Here is a 19,580-nt window from a genome sequence, read left to right as displayed (position 1 = left end):
TCCTGGAGAAATCGAGGGAACTCCTCAAATCTGAAAGGCATACATATGGTGATTTTTGTGTTTTTAAAGGAACAGCATGCATTTAGGTACGGAACAGTGACATTTGGTGCAGTGGAACTGCTGATGATGGCCAGAACGGAACTCTTCAAATCTGAACGGCACGCTTATAGTGACTTTGGTATTTTTATACGAACAGCATGCACTTTCGTCCAGAACAGTGACATTTGGTGCAGTGGAATTTCTGATGATGGTCAGAACCGAACTCCTCAAATCTGAACGGCACGCTTATAGTGACTTTGGTATTTTTATAAGAACAGCATGCACTTTCGTCCAGAACAGTGACATTTGGTGCAGTGGAACTGCTGATGATGGCCAGAACCAAACTCCTCAAATCTGAACGGCACGCTTATAGTGACTTTGCCATTTTTATAAGAACAGCATGCACTTTCGTCCAGAACAGTGACATTTGGTGCAGTGGAATTTCTGATGATGGTCAGAACCGACCTCCTCAAATCTGAACGGCACGCTTATAGTGACTTTGATTTTTTATAAGAACAGCATGCACTTTCGTCCAGAACAGTGACATTTGGTGCAGTGGAACTGCTGATGATGGCCAGAACCAAACTCCTCAAACCTGAACGGCACACTCATAGTGACTTTGGTATTTTTGTAAGAAAAGCATGCATTTAAGTTCAGAACAGTGACATTTATTTAGTTATGTTTGTTAAGCATAAGTTTTGAAGTCAAAGTTTGTCAAGCTTCGATTTCTTATAATATAATCGGATTCATGAGGAATTGAGGAAACTCCTCAAACCTTAACGTTATACGTATATTCATTTGTGTTGCCATCTAATAATTAAAGCATTAAAAGCAGTTTTAAAAAATACTTACACATTTCTACATAATCCAACATTCGCAAGTAGCTTTCACCAGAACCCGAAAGGCGACGGTTTTTTTTTTCTTAAAAATTATTTGTATTATTATTGAAAGATTTCTAAATATTTTAAACTTTACCGAGTAATTATTAATAAATATGATAATGATGAATATTTACATCATCAACCTCATCATCAGGTAAGAAATCTGCGTGAATTTCATATTGATTGGTATTAATTGTCAGAGGATGGTTCTGAATTAAAATGTATGTCACATTTTAATAGTGAATTTATAAATTACGTGTATATTTGTGATAATCAGAGCTGCTCCTTCACGCACGTTGTTAAGATCTGTCCATGCATGTGAAACATTTACTTCTCGTGTCCACGCACTATCATTTGTTTAGTCCATCAGGGAGATCGTCCAAAAATACTGAACACATATTTTTCGCTTTTTCTAATTAATGAAAAAATACAAAGTATAGACTATAGAGCATCAAAGTTCCGAGTGGGGGCTTGTGACGTCACTTCTAAGTAAAAATTGTACCTAGGCGTAACGTCACGCGAAACTTCAACGCACTGTACCGTCGTCATTTTTCGTTTACGAGAAAAAAAAAAAAACGTGTCTAATATTCTTTGATAATCTAATTGACGGACTAATTAGTTTTTTTTAGTCGTCTCGCCTTTTCAATATGTCCACGTGTGTGTTACGTGTCCGGTACAAAAATGGTAAAATCCCTTTATATTTGCAGAACTAAAATGAAATTCCGTCTCCAGATCACATCGCCGAGTGGATACTCCGGCGATTCCAGTCGGGATGAACGAGAGCAAACAAAAGCGCTTTGATTCGAGCTCTCCATATTAACGCTTTAATCAAATTAATTAATTGGCTCGAGGCGACGCCGATGGATAAGTTTTTTAAGCGACCATATAGTGTAATGTGAGTATTTTTAATGTCATGGCATATTAAATCCAATTGCAGTACTCTCGCTTAAGTGGTTTGGTTTGAACATATGTAGTTTCAGGCTTGATGAAGAACGTATAATATTTATTATCATTATTATTAATCATTAAATCATCATCAATGTTCTACGCCTAGGTTCAATACTCATCTGTCTCCTTTAAAAGACGGCTGTGACATCTTCTAAGCATTGTTTGAAATGGAATCTAAGTCAAAAGTAATCTCTTTTCTAGGTGTAAAATTAAATTACTTTAATAAAAGATTCCGTCTCCACACCACATCGCCGAGTGGATACTCCGGCGATTCCAGTCGGGATGAACGAGAGCAAACAAAAGCGCTTTGATTCGAGCTCTCCACATTAACGCTTTAATCAAATTAATTAATTGGCTCGGGCGACTCTGACGGATAAGTGGCCTTTTCAGCTGACCAGTAATGTGAGTTTTTAAATTGGATACTATATTTGCTATCAATTCAGAAGCAAAGCTCGGAAAAGCGCTCGTTATTTTGAAATAATTGCTTATTTTTTTAACCCACTTAGTTTAAGTGTTAAAATTGTTTTTATATAGTTTAGAGCCGCCATAGGGCATATATTTAACCATTGACATACGTTAATAGGAGTCCATGATGTACGGAATCGGGTAAAAATTTCTAAACGACAGACGTGTTTCCGAGCCTTGTTCAGAACAATGTAACTAGGCAGTTCCATACTAGTTTTTTGAGCGTTGGCGTCAAGTTGGCGCTATGGAAAATGGCGTCACTGCGTAGTTACGCCAACGTCGCGTCGAGCAGCCATACTTTTAGTTAGTTTTTTAAAATTAAATGGTTTCAGTCCATTATTGGGACTAGTTCGATAGCCGAGTGGTTCTGGCATTCGCCCGGTAAGCGGAGTACGCTGGTTCGATTCCAGCTCGGAGCACTGGAGGCTTTGGTCACTTTTTCTTTGTATATGACATTTATTTAATGTTTAGAACATAATAGTAGTGTTACTACTTAAAATAACAAGTTAAAATATTTTCTATGAAAGTAATTTAATTTGTTCTTAGAGTAGTTCGCCAGTGTCAAGGTGATATGAGCTAATATTAATTAGTGATTTTGGTACGGTAAGTACGACAGTGTACGGTGAGTTAGCACTTGTAAATTGATGGCTAGATTTTACAAGAGCACGTGGACTAAGTACCGGCCGTTGACGACAAAAGAGGCTAAATGCGTTTCGAGATTAATTCTTCATCAGCGTCTCACTACAACATTAGTTTACAGCATAATGCTATCGATATTACACTTTAAACAACATTAATGAGCAAGGATCGGACAAACGCCCATCATTTCGAAAATGTAACCCTGTTCCGTACAGCAGAGACTTCTTTATGTTAATAAAAAAATTGTAAGTGTTTTATAAATTTATTGGACCATATAATTTATATCCAGTGACAAATTAGTTAATGATTATTATTACGAAAATTACTTTCGCCAATAAAATAGAATGACCAAAATTTTTTCTAAATTTTCAGGTGTGAGCCTATAACGACGTGAATTTAGGACCCATTTATGCGTTGAAAAAGTCCGTTCACAGTCTACGGACGTCATAGGGGCATATGTAATCGTTGCTCTCCCAATATGATTGTGCCTCGGAGTTAATTTTCTCATGAATTTCGAAAAATTTGTTTCCGCAATTCGAAAGATTAAGAAATTAATAAAAATCCCCAGTTTAAAAAAAGATTTTCTGTACATAAAAAAATATTTCCAAGTCATCCCACAAAAAATTCTTGAACTACAAAAGACGAAGTTACACATAAAAAAAGCATTTAAAATTGTTAAGGACATAAGGACTGTTTTACAAAATATTCCCGGGAGTTTAGATCTACAGCTATGTCAAAATTTCAAGCAATTTTTAATAGGAATCCTGACTACATCACCGTGAAACAAATTCATGAGAAAATTAACTCCGAGGCACAATCATATTGGGAGAACAATATACCAATGTCAACGATTACATATACCCCTATGACGTCCGTAGACTGTGAACGGACTTTTTTAACGCATAAAGGGGTCCTAAATTCACGTCGTTATAGGCTCACACCTGAAAATTTAGAAAAAATTTTGGTCATTCTATTTTATTGGCGAAAGTAATTGAAATAATAATCATTAACTAATTTGTCACTGGATATAAATTATATGGTCCAATAAATTTATAAAACACTTACAATTTTTTTATTAACATAAGGAAGTCTCTGCTGTACGGAACAGGGTTACATTTTCGAAATGACGGGCGTTTTTCCGATCCTTGTTAATGAGCAAAAGAAAAATAAATTATTCACGACACGAGACCACTAAGATGGCGCTCGAACCGGAAGTCCCCGCAGCCATACTCATCGCCTTAGAGTTGACTCGACGCCAACGCTCGGGAGATGCCAAAGTGTCGTGAGTTCTAATCCATAGAATGCCCCATATTTTTATTAGATATGTACTTCTAAAGGTGACAGGCTCATTCACCTAATTTTAATGGGCAGATGTGATTTTTATGTCAGTGGGCACACAGTGTGGTCTAAGAACATGTTTAAAAAATACGAAATTATTATACCTTATTAGCTTTTGGCCGCGGCTTTGCTCGCGTTAGAAAAAGACAAAAAGTAGCCTATGCCATTCTCTATCCCTTCAACTATGTTCACTTAAAAAAACACGTCAATTCGTCACTCCGTTTTGCCGTGAAAGACGGACAAACAAACAGACATACACACTTTCCCATTTATAATGTTAGTATGGATTTGCGCTGTCGGTAAGTATATGGCACGGGTGAGTGGGGGCAAGCAAGATAACATTCCACATCGTCGGAACTCATGCTCGTGTAACTTGAACCTTAAAAAACTTCGCAAATCAAGGAAATTGAGTCTTCCTCCTATATTTGATTGAAATGTTCAATAAACCGAAATGATATAAAGAACCTACATTATTTGCATTTGCGTTATCCCGGCATTTTGCTCCGACCGTATGGTGCCTGGGGTCTGTCCGACAACAGATTTCAATAATTAGCGTGTGAGTTCTTAGTTTTTACAGACTATCTGAACTTCCAACCTGAAGGTAACCTAGGCTTAATTAGGATTAGTCCGGATTTTTCTTGATGTTTTCCTTCCGAAAAGCTACTAGCAAATCTTCTGTAACGTATCGGTTTCCCAGCGAGCAGGGCTAGTAATAATTTTCGCGAGATTATGTCGTCGCGACATAGACTACCCGTCCTTATATCGTTATTATCGTTAATACAATTCAGAAACAGATTTTTCATCTATGTCGCGGCGAGATAGTATCGCGCCAATCACATCCTAGCCCTGCTGGGTTAGTTTTTCGACTTTAATCTTCTCCACTTTCCCGATCTTCGGCATAAGTACTCCGGTGTGGGATCGATCTTTTCTATGTCGGTGTTTTTCAGTCGGTTTTTGTCAACTTTGTCGCATCTGGTAAAAGTTACGGCCAGCGGAAACGGTCTGGCATTGATGATAACCAATTTATAACAACGTGCTCTAACACACATAAAAATCAGCCTTGAGAATTAAAGGAAAGTTAGTACTTTCTTTTTTCACCTTCAGCACTTGATAGCAAAAAAATGGCCGTCGGGCCGAACTAGAAATTATGCAGACATTAAACGTCGATACGAACTTTACGTTATCCCAAAGTTTCACGCTTGAAAATTTGAGGAAGGTCTGGCGGCCCTGGGCTCTTAGTCTATTACGGTCAACCAATGAGGAGGCACAGTCAAAGGTTATGACAGATGGCGCCACCTTATTAGTCCATTACACAGATAAAGAATTTCATACGTGAGAGCGAGAAGATGATATAAAATTCTGTCTCTCACATTCGATAGTGACATGTCAGTGTGCCTCCTCATTAGAATCCTAGGCCACTCTAGAACCCTGTATTATTTACAGCGTGCTTTATTTGTCTAATGAAATTTTAAATAAAATCCTGTAATAATATTTAAAAAAATCAAGTACTTCAAAACAATATTTCGCTTACTTTAAACATAATCTAGCACATGTTATATTTTTGCGGATCTTCGTTAGTGAGTATTTTACGATATTATTTTATCACGCAGGATTTAAAGCCTGACAAGTTTTTATTTGACCCTCGCCACGTTGCGGATTTTCAGCTGAACTAATTCCTTTTACTGGCAAGGATTAATATTTGACACCCGTCGCAAATATGCCCAAAATAATATTTAAAAAAGTGAAAATAATTATACTTAACGAGATAAATTACTAACAACAAAAAAGGATGAAGGATTTCACAGTATTTCGATAACAATGTTCCAAAATCGGTTGTTGACATGTCCGGTACTGACAATGTATAGTGCAGTTCTCCTGTACTGATTATTTAATTTCGATTTAGCTAAATATATTTTTTGTTCTTATTTAAGGTGTCTGTAGCTCAGCCGTGAAAATGATTTATAGAAATAAGGAAGCCGTTACATCATTGACACCAGTATAAAACAAGGTCCCACGCAAAAACAAAATAAACATCGACGACTTGGATAAAGGCACAAGATTCATGGATTTTAGGCTGTACGGAAACAAGTAACGAGTATTTAAACCATGCTTATTAAACTTTGATTCTCTAAAACCCTGTTTTCATTTTCTACAAATATTTACGCGAAACCAGTACACGCTGTCCCCATTATACATGACGTCCGAACATTATTGCCATATGAAAGCGGTTCAGGCTATACTTATTATGTCATTTATCATTCATTTTTATTTTTAAACTAATAGTGCTGTGGCAGAGTCCGTCATTTCGATGCAAATGACATTTCAGTAAGTTGATAGAAATCGTATATTTGTTTAAGCGCCTCCTTGTACAAAGTCACTACTTTTAAAAAATCTCGTATCTCACGCTGTTCCTCAATATTAAAACGCAGTAAGTCTATATTATGCATTCCATACATACTTACTACAATTTTCTTTTCATTGACAGACGAAGATACAAGTTTTTTAAAAGTAGTGACGATAGGGCCTAATCGATTAAACCAATTCGAAATCAATCGTTAGATTTGGCAAACGATACGTCTTAGCCACATCGCAACATACTTCAAAATAAATGTGTCAAAAATGTGAACTTACAGATCCGGGACAATAGTATCCAATTTGGTTTACTGTACCTACTTCATTCTTGACTAAAAAAGCATAGCCCGACTGCGAAAGTGCCTTGAAAGAGTAGCATAAATATTTGCCGCTAGTGTACAACTGTTATCAGAAGGAGAAAACGGAATAATAATAGAGTAAATTAATTATTCCACCCCGAGGGCCGCGGAATATTGGAGCCCTGTAAGACGCTAAATTCCTTAAACCCAGCTAAAATGAAATCGCTGCTCCAAGAAAAAGGGGTTTCGGTTTTAATGCCCATCACAAAATAAATGCTCAAAGACAATAATGTGGGATTCGCTGCGAGATATAAATTCCGAATAAAAATACAGTCGGCCGAAGAGAACGGCGAGGGTAGGGTTGTGCAAGTGACGTGATTATCGAGCGTTTTCTGGTGCCGTAGCCGAATGGAATTTCTGCGACGCGAAACGAAAACGAAACGCCACGAAATATAGTCTGGCTCCGTCGCGCCAATACGCAAGAGCGATAGAGATAGATATCTACGAGTGTTTCGTTTCGTGAGCGTTTGTGCTATTCGGCTACGTACCTACCCATTTATAATTAGTGTCATCAACTTACACTCTAAAAAATTTTTGGTTGCTCCTATCAATATTTTGATAGTCGTAGTCAAGCATCTTGATTCCATACGAGCCTGATAAGATCTTAGACACATCAAATAAGGTAATTTTGATTGCTCTTACTTTTGCAACGTAACTGAATCGATTAAGATCTTGTTCAATAATTCCATGAAAAATAATTATGTTAACTAAATTACCTTAGTAAGTTCATCTAAGGATTGAATCAACCTATGTTACATAGTTATGCCTAACAAGTTCATAATTGATTCAAGGTGTACAATGGTTAGGAATAACAAAACACCTAAGTTATTAGTTCAATCATACATTCCCTTGTTGATTTTAGTAATCAGCTTTATTTGAATTATATAAGATCGTAATTGTAGTGATCAACTTAATGTCAACTAAGAGAAAGCTGCTCTTAGTTGGTCTTCATTTTTTAGAGTGTAGAGTATTATTAACTCAACTTATACATTTCGGACTAATCAGTTAAATATGGAAACGAGAACGGATAAAGAAATTCAAAGAAAACGAGTACCAAGTATCTCTATTTTTTTATAATGTGGCGACCCGGATCAGACAGTACACCACATTGTCTTTGAGTGCCCCATCACCAAATTTAGCGGAGAATTGGCAGATCTTAAGACCTTGTCGACGACTGCAATTGAGTATCTGCAGACTTTTTAAACTTTTAAAAGTAGAGAAACGGTATATGCCATACGATAAATAAATAATATAATATTATGTATATTAGAAGACACTGCTAAGGGTTAAGTAGGCGAAAATAGGTACGTGTCATTAAATATTATAAATAACTCATTTACATAGATAATATAGTTAAAGTCTACATACTTCTCTCATCTACATTAAAATTATTAGAGTGTAGATTGAAACCACAAAAGATGTAGGTATAGATTATTTATTAACATATACATTATATGACTTCTTAGATTGATCTAATTTGCTTTCATATTTTTATGATGATAATCTCCAAAACAATTAAACAAACCTTTTCCACCACGATATCTGTCGACATAGTTTTACGACGTTATGCCATCGAGTATTCATCATCATCATTTTAAGCCATTAATCGCCCAATGCTGAGCATAGACCTCCCTTCGTGTACGCCTCTTATCCCGTTATTCCAGCATATTGATTGTTTCTTTCTTGCGAGAGTTTTATAATGACTACATTATAATTTCAACCAAAGTTTTCCAATACGATATTTATCGACATAGTTTTACGATGTTATCGCCATCGAGTGGCCCTTGGCACACCCCTAATCAGGGCTTCATCGAAAGAGTTGCGACCCGCATAAACGTTAAGACGGGATGAACAAATAAATGAACCGCCCGATCGCTTTACAAAATAACGCAATTCCCAACAATACCTACTCCGACGTTATTATCGGAAATTTGTCCTTTGTTCGGCCTCTTTGTCTTAGACTCGCTTCTATCTCCTTATTGTTTGCGAAAATACGCTCAAATCTTACTTTCCGTATCTACTTACATAGGATTATACTTAATGATTGACTTCTGTTATTGACTGTGCGATGATACTGAAATAAAATATAAAAGACTCGGGGTGTATGAGGTGGTGTGTGTTTTTTGTTATGTAACTATATTTCTAGAAGCAATATAAATGGAATAGATGTAGTTTATACCGGGTGTGCTCTTCAACAGGAGCAAAACATTTAACTGTTAGGTTGTTCTCCTAAAACTGACCAACACTTGTTACACTCATAGTTTGGGAATGGCTGGCTTTTGGTACTCGTATACTAAATACTGTAGGTAGAAAAATTTATACACCTGTATCAAAACATATAAAAAACTGAACTAAACTTAATATAACACACATTACATTGAAATTTTAAATATAATAATGGGGTGAGCAGTAGTTTTCAATTGCTGCAGGTGTAACCAATTGAGTGTTGCCTTTTGACGTTACACCTAGATTATTCTAGAATGTGATGATGATAATATAAAGTTTGATATATTTTATTCCTTGTTTAGAAGGTAAAAATAAGTAATTACATATTTATGATCCCGACTGTACGCGGTACACACGCTCGTTTCGTAAGTAAATCATTGAAGCGCGCAATTCTTTCCTCGAGTAACCAATGAAATGTGAATCAGCGTATTTATCAGTACTCGTGAGTATAATTTGATTCGAAATTAAAATAAAGTAAATCAGTGTGAACCGACACGTGGCCGGAGCGGCGAGACGCGAAAAAATACCGATTCGCTCCCGAATACTTGAACATTGTTGACACAGCTAAGTACCACGCTTCGCTTCATTTGCATTTCTCTTAATCCCCGTTATGAATAAAGAAAAATTCTTGGCGACGTTTTTAAGCGCCCGCCGGCCTTAGCGCCCTAATGAAGAGCAGTGGCGGGATTAAGCCGGCTCGCGCACTTTCGCGACATTACACTTTTAATTTGAACGAATCTTATTATTTTCTTTTGTTGATTTAAGCCCCCGGCCGGGAGACGGGTCGAGACGTGACCTGCAGTGGAAAAATGCGATTGCCATCTAAAGCCAACCGTTTAAATGAACGAGATTGGAGCTTAAAAAGTATAATGGACGAGGGGGTGGAGAGGCGCGCGGGGGCGATCCCGGGGGCACAAGATGGCCGATTTGCGATTGAGATGAGACGCCCCCCCGCCCCGCGCACGCCCCGCACAGATCAAGCCATATAATTAAGTCGGCAATTTCATAAGTATTCAGCTACCTATCCCGTGTCGGTGAGTACTATTAAATGTCTACTTCTCCTCTACTTGTGAAGTCAAGTTGTCTCGCATGGAATTGCTTCGCAGCTCTAACGCTTGAGATACCCACGCACATTGGAGGTCGTTCAATCTTGTTACTACACAGAATTATGAAGAACGGAATTTTAAATAAATAGCTCCATAGTTTCCATAGTTTTATTTCATGCACAGATATAGATATTCAGTAGATGAAGTAAATAGCACCATTTGTATGGGAACCAAGCGTGCCGACTTTTTAGCTGTCACTGAGACGTCACGGTCGGCATTTAATGATGGGAAAACCTAAACGATTCAAAGACACCAATGCCCCTCCGCCCCGCAACAATGCAGCCGTCTCTCTCGTACACATAGATTTTATATCTGTGGGCTCGCTCGCTCACTCCCCGCTCCCCTGCAAACTATCCCAAAAATCGAGTAGTATGACAAAAAGATTCAAAGAGGGAGGTCACGCTCACGTCACGCCATTTAGCGGTTTCATTCTGTCCACGCTTTTTGATACCTTTGCGTAATATTAATATCAAGTAAGTATTTTAAATATATTTGTTGACATTTTATAGAAACAAGAAAGATTGTTACCATTGAAACGCATAGTAAGAGACATAATCAATTCTGATAACCTGAAAATCGCAAATCGATTAACATGAATGGTATCGATTTTCTGACAGACGAATGATTTTCAACGGAGTGATTGAATATTTTTTGAATTAAATTTCAGAAATACATTTATTTAGTCGAAAAGCGGTTTTATCTTATAGTTTTCCTATATGTTTACAGTATAGGTTAGGTACCTATACAGTATCAGTTTTAACTTTGTAAGCAAGCAGAATCATATTTAACTTTTTGTAGGCTATGGAAACAGCAAAGTCTCAAAAGAAAACCAGGGAAGACATTTTAGAAGCCAAAAGAAAAGCTAGCCGAATACGTCATGAAAAAATTAAAAAAGATCCGAAACTAAGTGCACTGAGAAAAGAACAACAAAAAGAAAACTACGCAAAAAGAAAGAGAAATAAGCGTGTAGAATCTATAAAAGATAAAAGTGCAAATGAACAACAAAAACAACGAATGAAATGGCGGGAAAATTCAAAAAAATATTACTCCAAAAAAAAGCTAACCAAAGGAGTACTCCTAGAGAGTAATAGGGAAGAAGAAAAACGTGAATTGATCAACTTTTGCGACGGCCTTGAGAGAGATCCCTTACTCGTCGAGCCGCCAGATGTCATTCAAAGCACAATCAAAAAAATAACCGTGATTTCAGACGTGAAAGTAAATTATGACGTCGAAACAATAAAAAATCTTATGTTTGCCAATTAAGCCCCCGGCCGGGAGACGGGTCGAGACGTGACCTGCAGTGGAAAAATGCGATTGCCATCTAAAGCCAACCGTTTAAATGAACGAGATTGGAGCTTAAAAAGTATAATGGACGAGGGGGTGGAGAGGCGCGCGGGGCGATCCCGGGGCACAAGATGGCCGATTTGCGATTGAGATGAGACGCCCCCCCCCGCGCACGCCCCGCACAGATCAAGCCATATAATTAAGTCGTCAGTTTCATAAGTATTCAGCTACCTATCCCGTGTCGGTGAGTACTATTAAATGTCTACTTCTCCTCTACTTGTGAAGTCAAGTTGTCTCGCATGGAATTGCTTCGCAGCTCTAACGCTTGAGATACCCACGCACATTGGAGGTCGTTCAATCTTGTTACTACACAGAATTATGAAGAACGGAATTTTAAACAAATAGCTCCATAGTTTCCATAGTTTTATTTCATGAGCGTAATCGAAGACAATATAACGGAATTTTAACTTTAAATTTTCTTTTGCTTTTGCAGATGCAATTACTGCTCAGTAAATATTAAACTTCTACTAGACATAAAAAGTAAATACAATTTCATTTCAGAATCTGTGAAATCACTATCATTAGATTACCAGGTTCTACGCCGCGCCGCTACGAATACTCGTAGCATGCGTCGTAGCAAAATGCAGCACAGAGCGACGAAATGGGCCACTTTGTAAGAAAGTTCAAAATATTTTCATGTGCAATATGAGAAACACATGCAATCAATTACATTACTTTCAGATCAGATCTTCCTAGACGAGACTGGTGCAAACTCAACAGACTTCGTACTGGCCACGGTCGATGCGCCTATTACAAACACCGCTGTGGGTGGGTGGATTCTCCAGCCTGCGATTGCGGTGCGGAAGCCCAAACCAACCAGCACATAGTTCAATACTGCCCTATAACACGCTATGCCGGCCCTCCCGATGACCTGATCACCCTGTGCGACGAAGCCACGAAATGGCTGACTGCTCAGGTCTAGATATTTAAGAAAAATTTCACGTTCTATGTTTCTATTTTCTAACATGTATGCCATACTAATAAATAAATAAACATTACTTTTAGTTGTGGAGTAATTTGCCTGTTTGCGACAGTTACAAATCAGGTGAACTTACACTAACACTGTATTATTCATAATTAGTGTACGTAAAAATTTCTTACAAACAGTATAGTTATAACAAGTTTTCTTCTAGATACATAGTTTCATATCTACTCAAGCAAATTTCTTTTATTACATATTTACGTAGGCTTCGCTCTAGAGCTCCTCCTCCTCTTGACTCACGTTTCACCTGTGACAGATGTGGCAAAAGGTGTACTGCTGCCATCGGACTACTAAGCCACCAAAGACGATGTACCGGCACCACACAATAAAATCACTGCAACAATCATCTGCTAAGATATTGTGGCCAATGATGACTAGGTAAAGCAAATAATAGGCTTGCCTCCTAGTCAAATCAGCTTCTTTTTAAAAACTGTCAAAACGAATTTTAACGTCTTGCTAATATGGAATTAATATGAAATCGAATTGAGTTGCGTCACAGTCAACTCACTTTATATATTTCTAATTGGATTTAAAAATAACTTCAATCCATGTTTTTCTTATATTTATCTGATGATTTATTTTGTGCATGGTATAAAATATTTTATTTTAAGGACAGTTCCCTATTATAATGCTCATTTCGTAGGATATTTAGCTACTTCTTCCGCCATCGCCCTACGCGACAACATTTCCATCGTCATCATCTAAATGGCTGGCAGTCCTCAACTGTGCGTTTCTCCAGAAACTTCCTGCCCCGCACAGCTAAACTGTGGAATGAATTGTCGCCTGCGGTATTTCCGGACCGATACGACCTTCAAATCTTCAAGAAAAGAGCGTACACCCATCTTAAAGGCCGGCAACGCACCTCCAACACCTCTGGTGTTTCGGGTGTCCATGGGCGGTTGTGATCGCTTACCATCAGGCGACCTGTCTGCTCGTTTGCCTCCTATCCCATAAAAAAAAAAAATAATACTTACCTCCGCGGATTTTAAAGTCAAGCTTGCAAAGTAAACACCTCTTATATCTAGGCAAAGTAGGCAAGGCTTGATCCAGCGTCTACGTTTAAGTATTCATAGTAAAATTCCAAGTCTTACACAAGCACCATCTCTTCGTCTAGCAAGGAACGCTTTACTTTAACATTTCCAATTTCTTATAGACCTAACAACCAAAATTGTTCAATGGACCGCTCACTCTATCGCTCGCGATCTAAAGTTTCAAGTTCTTTGAAGTTTCATAGGTGGTTGTGTAATTTGTGTGGGAGTTTGGTAAGGCTAGCTCTGAGATGACAAACCTGATCTGGTCACGTAATGAAAAATGACAAAACTCCTTGCTATCTCGGCGGGGCTTTGGCTGGATCCGCCAATGGGGGCTTACCTTCGGGAGGTGGGTTGTACCTACGTTTAGGAAAATTGCTTTATGTTTAGCACATTATGTATTAAAATTATAAAATTTGAAAGGGTAAATCAACACATTTCAGGTCAACTCTGGAGAGCTGGCACGAATGGAATGAATGAGAGAATGAACATAATACTATGCATGTGTGTGACATGAAAACTGGACTCAAGCAATAACAGTCAGAACATGAGGTCACATTAGTGTTGTAATTTACTTAAAAAAAACTAATGAAGTAATAACCACAAAATTAAAATTTTGAAAAAAAAAAACCTCCGACATCGTTTACCGATTTTCATGAAACATGGCTAAGAACACTCCCGACTAACTCAGCTTTCAAACGAAAAAACTAAATCTAAATTAGTTCATCCGTTCGGGAGCTACGATGCCACGGACAGACACATACACATACAGACAGACAGACCGACAGATAAACAGACAGACAGACACGTCAAACTTATAACACCCCGTCGTTTTTGCGTCGGGGGTTAAAAACAGGGCACGACCGGGATTTGAACCCGGGACCTCTCACACCCAAAGCGAGAATCATACCGCTAGACCATCATGCCGCTTGTAATTCTCCTTTAAAAACCGACTTTCTTGAAAAACGTTTATTTTACACTTGAATAAACATTATGTACATAAACAGAATCATTTATTTGCTAAAACTATCACAAGTTTTGGATGTGCCAGCAAGAGGCATGATGGTCTAGCGGTATGATTCTCGCTTTGGGTGTGAGAGGTCCCGGGTTCAAATCCCGGTCGTGCCCTTTTAAACGTTATACCAACTTAATTAGCCACATACGTTACTCATACAATGCGTAGTAGTTTAGGTATATAAGTTTAACAATACTGTCCCTGAAAATGTTCAGTTGTTAACTCACCTGCGTAAACAAAATTCTCATATTGCAATGTCACCCGTATTGACGTTAACCATTTTATTTAAACACACACACGGGTTGAACGCGATAAATTAACATTATTACTTTTTCTCCAACGTTTCGTCCAGCCAGCGTATTATGCTTCCAATTTTATCACTTATCCACGTGGATATGACATCTGTGACTCACTGACATACTTGCCAAAGCGTGACAGATATCTTATCCACGAGGATAAGTGATAAAATGGAAGCATGCTACGCCGGCAGGTTGCACTAGCCGTGGTCGCGGAAGACTGACGTCCCAGCGAAATGTCAACGGAAATGTCCATTGACATTTCGCTGGGACGTCAGTCTTCCGCGACCACAAAAGGCTGCATGATCCATAACTATGTCAAAGTTAAATATTTGTCTAAGAACTTATAAGAGTTACATATATGTATATTATTTTCATCACACTCGCTCAGTATGTGTGCTATACTGCACGCAAGCATAGTGGGAGTTGTAGAAAAAACTTGTTCCAGGGGAGTTATGAAATTTCTAGTAGGTTACCTTTTTCTTACATAGGTCGTTTTATATTGCATGGGTGATGAAAAACATTGCGTGTGACTGGGTGTAAGGATATTGCAAACTCGAGTCTTTATATAACTGTACTCTTGTTTGCAATATTGAATTTACGCCGAAATGTTGCTCAATGCAACTTCACTAAACTTTAAGTCGCGGATTGGCGAAGACGAAACAAAACGTAATAAAGCATTTCCTTTGAAGAGTTCAAGGAATAAGGAAAAGTTGAGAAGTATCGGAGGGGGTGCGACCGCAACCCCACCTGGCGCCCAAAAAATATCCCATAAATGAGTAGGGGCCGCTTCAGCCGCGATATTTCAGCCATACTTCCAAACCTATAATCCCTTATAATCACCTTTACAAAGCAAAGATTAAAAACGATTCTCGCGCCCGCCCGCCCGCTTTATATGCGCGGCGGCGGGAACCAAGATTAAATCATTATTTTTCTTAAGCTTCTCCCGTTTTTTCCACTCTAGACGAAGTTTTTTGCTAGGACTTTTGATGCGCACGATCAAAGACTTGTGTTCAAATTTACATAACATTCTTAAATAAATCTGGGGGAGGCAGGGACCCAATTTAACGGGACGTGATCAATGTATTTTTTAATGCCAATTCGAAGATTGCCGCTTAAGTACCCCTAATTATTTATGCTGCGGATTAAATGCGAGTTTTTATGGCTGCGCTAGACAGTAAAATTGTCTTACTAATGTTTTAGCTTGATACAATAATAACATAACATTTTAGAAACCAAAACTGTTGTCACTGAAATAATTCATGTTGGTGGTATTTAAGTGGGAAATCTGGATCCTTATTTTTGTTTTAATATCGTAATGTTTTGTTACCTATCCTTTTACTTTACATCAAAAGTGATAAATTAATAACATTTAGGCCCACTTGTACCAATCACTTAACTCAGGGTTAGTGGGCTGTCAACTGTTAGATTCCATATAAAACTTTCCTTGGTGCAACTGGCCTTTATGGTAGTATAATTGTTTTATATATGTTTAGATGTCGGCAATCGGCATGTATTATAATTTATTAATATATTACTTAATCATAACCTGTCTGGCCTAGCACGTATAGTGACCCTGCCTGCTACGCCGCGGTCTCGGGTTCGATTCCCGGTAAGGGCATTTATTTGTGTGATGATCCCATGCACAGATAATTGTTCCTGAGTCATGGATGTTTTCGCCTACGCCACAATTTATGTACATATGTATAAGTATTTGTATATTATATATATCGTTGTCTGAGTACCCACAACACTAGCCTTCTTGAGCTTACCGTGGGACTCAGTTAATCTGTGTAAGAATGTCCTATAATATTTACTATTTACTTAATACCTACTGTTTTAAGTAGTTTTTAAGTAGTGTACCTAATTAACACTAACGATTTGTCTGTCTATGCCATACTAAGTCCGTTAAATATACCAAGTTCTTATGATTTGTCAAACAAAGAAATGTCCTCCGATAGCTTAATTAAAATTTTCAGAACTTTGCAGGTAACAATCGCCTTGAGTACGAATGTTATAATTAAGAAGCTCTCATTAAGAATTTATTATTTAATTTACATGTAAGATGTTGCAGCAAAAGCAACCAATTAATTAAGTTGTGTTATCAAGAAACAATAACTTATACTTGACGATGTTGTTAATGATTTTAAACGAATTGCCAAAAACAGGAGGCCAATTCTAAATTACAGTTGTAAGAACAAGTATTCGAGAAGATTACACGCGGAAATTATGTATGTATGTACATATAAACTCTTTATTGTACAAAACACAAAACACAAATATGACACAGGATAGACAGTACAAAGGCGAACTTATCCCTTTAAGGGATTTCTTCCAGCTAACCTTTGAGTAGGTAAAATGTGATGAAGAATGGTAGACAAATATAGCACTTAGTACAACTGTTTATAGGAAAGCCCATAAAAATATAAAAGAGACGAAAACAAAAATAATAAAATAAAATTGGAATAAAAGGTACATCAAATAATTAATTAATATCTGGGCGACCGAGCTTCGGCGACCTTGACCTGTGTCGCCATCTAGCAAAATAAATAGTACCTACATCGAACGAAAGAATTCTCAGTCTTAACAACACAACTACTCTACACGAGATGGCGCGCGTTTCGCAACAAAAGCTCAAATAGTGTATTTTTCTATTCGTGTTAGCCTTGACCTGTGTCGCCATCTAGTCTTTGCAATAAATAGTACTTACATCGACCGAAAGAATTCTGTCTTAACAGTACAACTACTGCACACGAGATGGCGCGCGAAGAAAAACGCATGAAAACTCGAAAATTCGCGTTTTCCGGGACCTAAGGATAAGTTAGATCGATTTTTCACCCCCGAAAACCCCCACATAACAAATTTCAGCGAAATCGTTAGAGCGGTTTCCGAGATCGTCGGTATATATAAATAAATAAATATACAAGAATTGCTCGTTTAAAAGTATAAGATTTAAATGAAATATCATCATCATACATACAATTACGCCTTTATCCCATTAAGGGGTAAGAAGAGCACAGAAACTACTCAAGATCCAGTGACACTCTTGGCTAGCTATGAAGGGGTTGAAATAAAACAAAATTGTGACATTACAGTGACAGGTAGCCAGCCTCTCGCCTACGCCACAATCTAACCCATATCCTACAGTCGACTACTACGATAACCACGGGACGTGAGATTCTTACCCAAATTATTACACGAGATTTTAAAATCGAAATGTGAATTTGGATCTAGAGTAAAACCAAGACTTCTGGTACACAAATTAATCTAGAGTCAATACGCTTGCCTACGGCACATCTGCCTTCGAAAGTTCGAATGAGAAACATAAATTGTTTAAAACGAAATAACAAAAACAGGGCACGACCGGGATTTGAACCCGGGACCTCTCACACCCAAAGCGAGAATCATACCGCTAGACCATCATGCCACCTGAAATAGTTTATGAAAATACTACATTGCTCATCTCTGAAAAATCTGAACAAACATGTTTCTGTATAAAACAATATTATTTGTTTTATGACGTCATTAATGTTTTGAGAACAATACTTTTATTTAGCAGTTTTAGCAAGAGGCATGATGGTCTAGCGGTATGATTCTCGCTTTGGGTGTGAGAGGTCCCGGGTTCAAATCCCGGTCGTGCCCTGTTTTTAATCTGAGAAAAGCTTAATTAGCCTCAATTAGTATAATATTACCCACAATACAATACCTGAGAGCAACGGCTAGAAGGAGATGAAATATTACTCATAATATAATTCCAACATATTATTACATAATTCGTATCCCAAATAAATTTCTTCGTCACATAATACCCATATTAACATAAATCTTGATGTTTATATTCAAAGACTCGAATGCGTCGATTTAATAAATAAATATTGGGGACGCCTTACACAGATCAACTTAGCCCCAAACTAAGCAAAGCTTGTACTATGGGTGCTAAGCGACGATATACATACTTTAGATAAATACATATAAATACTTATATACTTTTATATTGATAGAAAACATCCATGACTTAGGAACAAATACCTGTGCTCATCAGTCATCAGGTCATCACACAAATAAATGCCTTTAGCAGGTAGGGTCACTACCGACTGAGCCGGACCGGTCGTAATAGGTATATAATAATGTATTTATAAAAAACGCTTTGCTGTATTGACGATATAGGTAACTAAAAGCAAAATAACACCCATTACATTAATTTACACAAAGTTTCTCCAACAGTTTGTCTTACATCCGAAGTACCCACCTGTTACGGCGTATAGGAATCCACTTATGTTTGTTTGGGATCTAACTTATCTAACTTAAGCCGCACGTCGTATTTAGTTAAACCTAAGCGGCGCTAAGTTCTTGTTTGCTTGTGCCAAGTGGTAGTTTGATTGTTTTAGACCCAGGGGTGATATTCTCAACACTGCGTAGACCAATCGAGAGTAAATACTAAAGCCTTACTACGGTCTCTGACTACACAGAGTTGTTATAGATCTCGCGGTTAGAGTTACAGTGGTTTTTGTCAAGTAGTATCGTGTTATGCATTTGGAAAGATATCACAGGTAGCTGAG

The 19,580-nt window shown here is 37.7% G+C and overlaps 4 non-coding genes across 4 annotated transcripts; 2 read left to right on the top strand and 2 right to left on the bottom strand.

Moving 5' to 3' along the window:
• Positions 1 to 14,565: 14,565 nt before the first annotated feature.
• Positions 14,566 to 14,637, bottom strand: Trnap-ugg. The gene has a single exon. It is a non-coding gene; the product is annotated as a tRNA-Pro (tRNA).
• A 129-nt stretch (positions 14,638 to 14,766) lies between these two features.
• On the top strand, positions 14,767 to 14,838 carry Trnap-ugg. Its single transcript has one exon. It is a non-coding gene; the product is annotated as a tRNA-Pro (tRNA).
• A 3,538-nt stretch (positions 14,839 to 18,376) lies between these two features.
• Trnap-ugg lies at positions 18,377 to 18,448 on the bottom strand. Its single transcript has one exon. It is a non-coding gene; the product is annotated as a tRNA-Pro (tRNA).
• Positions 18,449 to 18,591: 143 nt separating this feature from the next.
• Positions 18,592 to 18,663, top strand: Trnap-ugg. The gene has a single exon. It is a non-coding gene; the product is annotated as a tRNA-Pro (tRNA).
• The last annotated feature ends 917 nt before the right edge of the window (positions 18,664 to 19,580 follow it).

Source organism: Leguminivora glycinivorella, chromosome 4, assembly GCF_023078275.1.
Source record: "Leguminivora glycinivorella isolate SPB_JAAS2020 chromosome 4, LegGlyc_1.1, whole genome shotgun sequence".
Classification (NCBI taxonomy): Eukaryota; Metazoa; Arthropoda; class Insecta; order Lepidoptera; family Tortricidae; genus Leguminivora; species Leguminivora glycinivorella.
The sequence above is the reverse complement of the archived record's forward strand: the minus strand, read 5'-3'. Positions and strand labels throughout refer to the sequence as shown.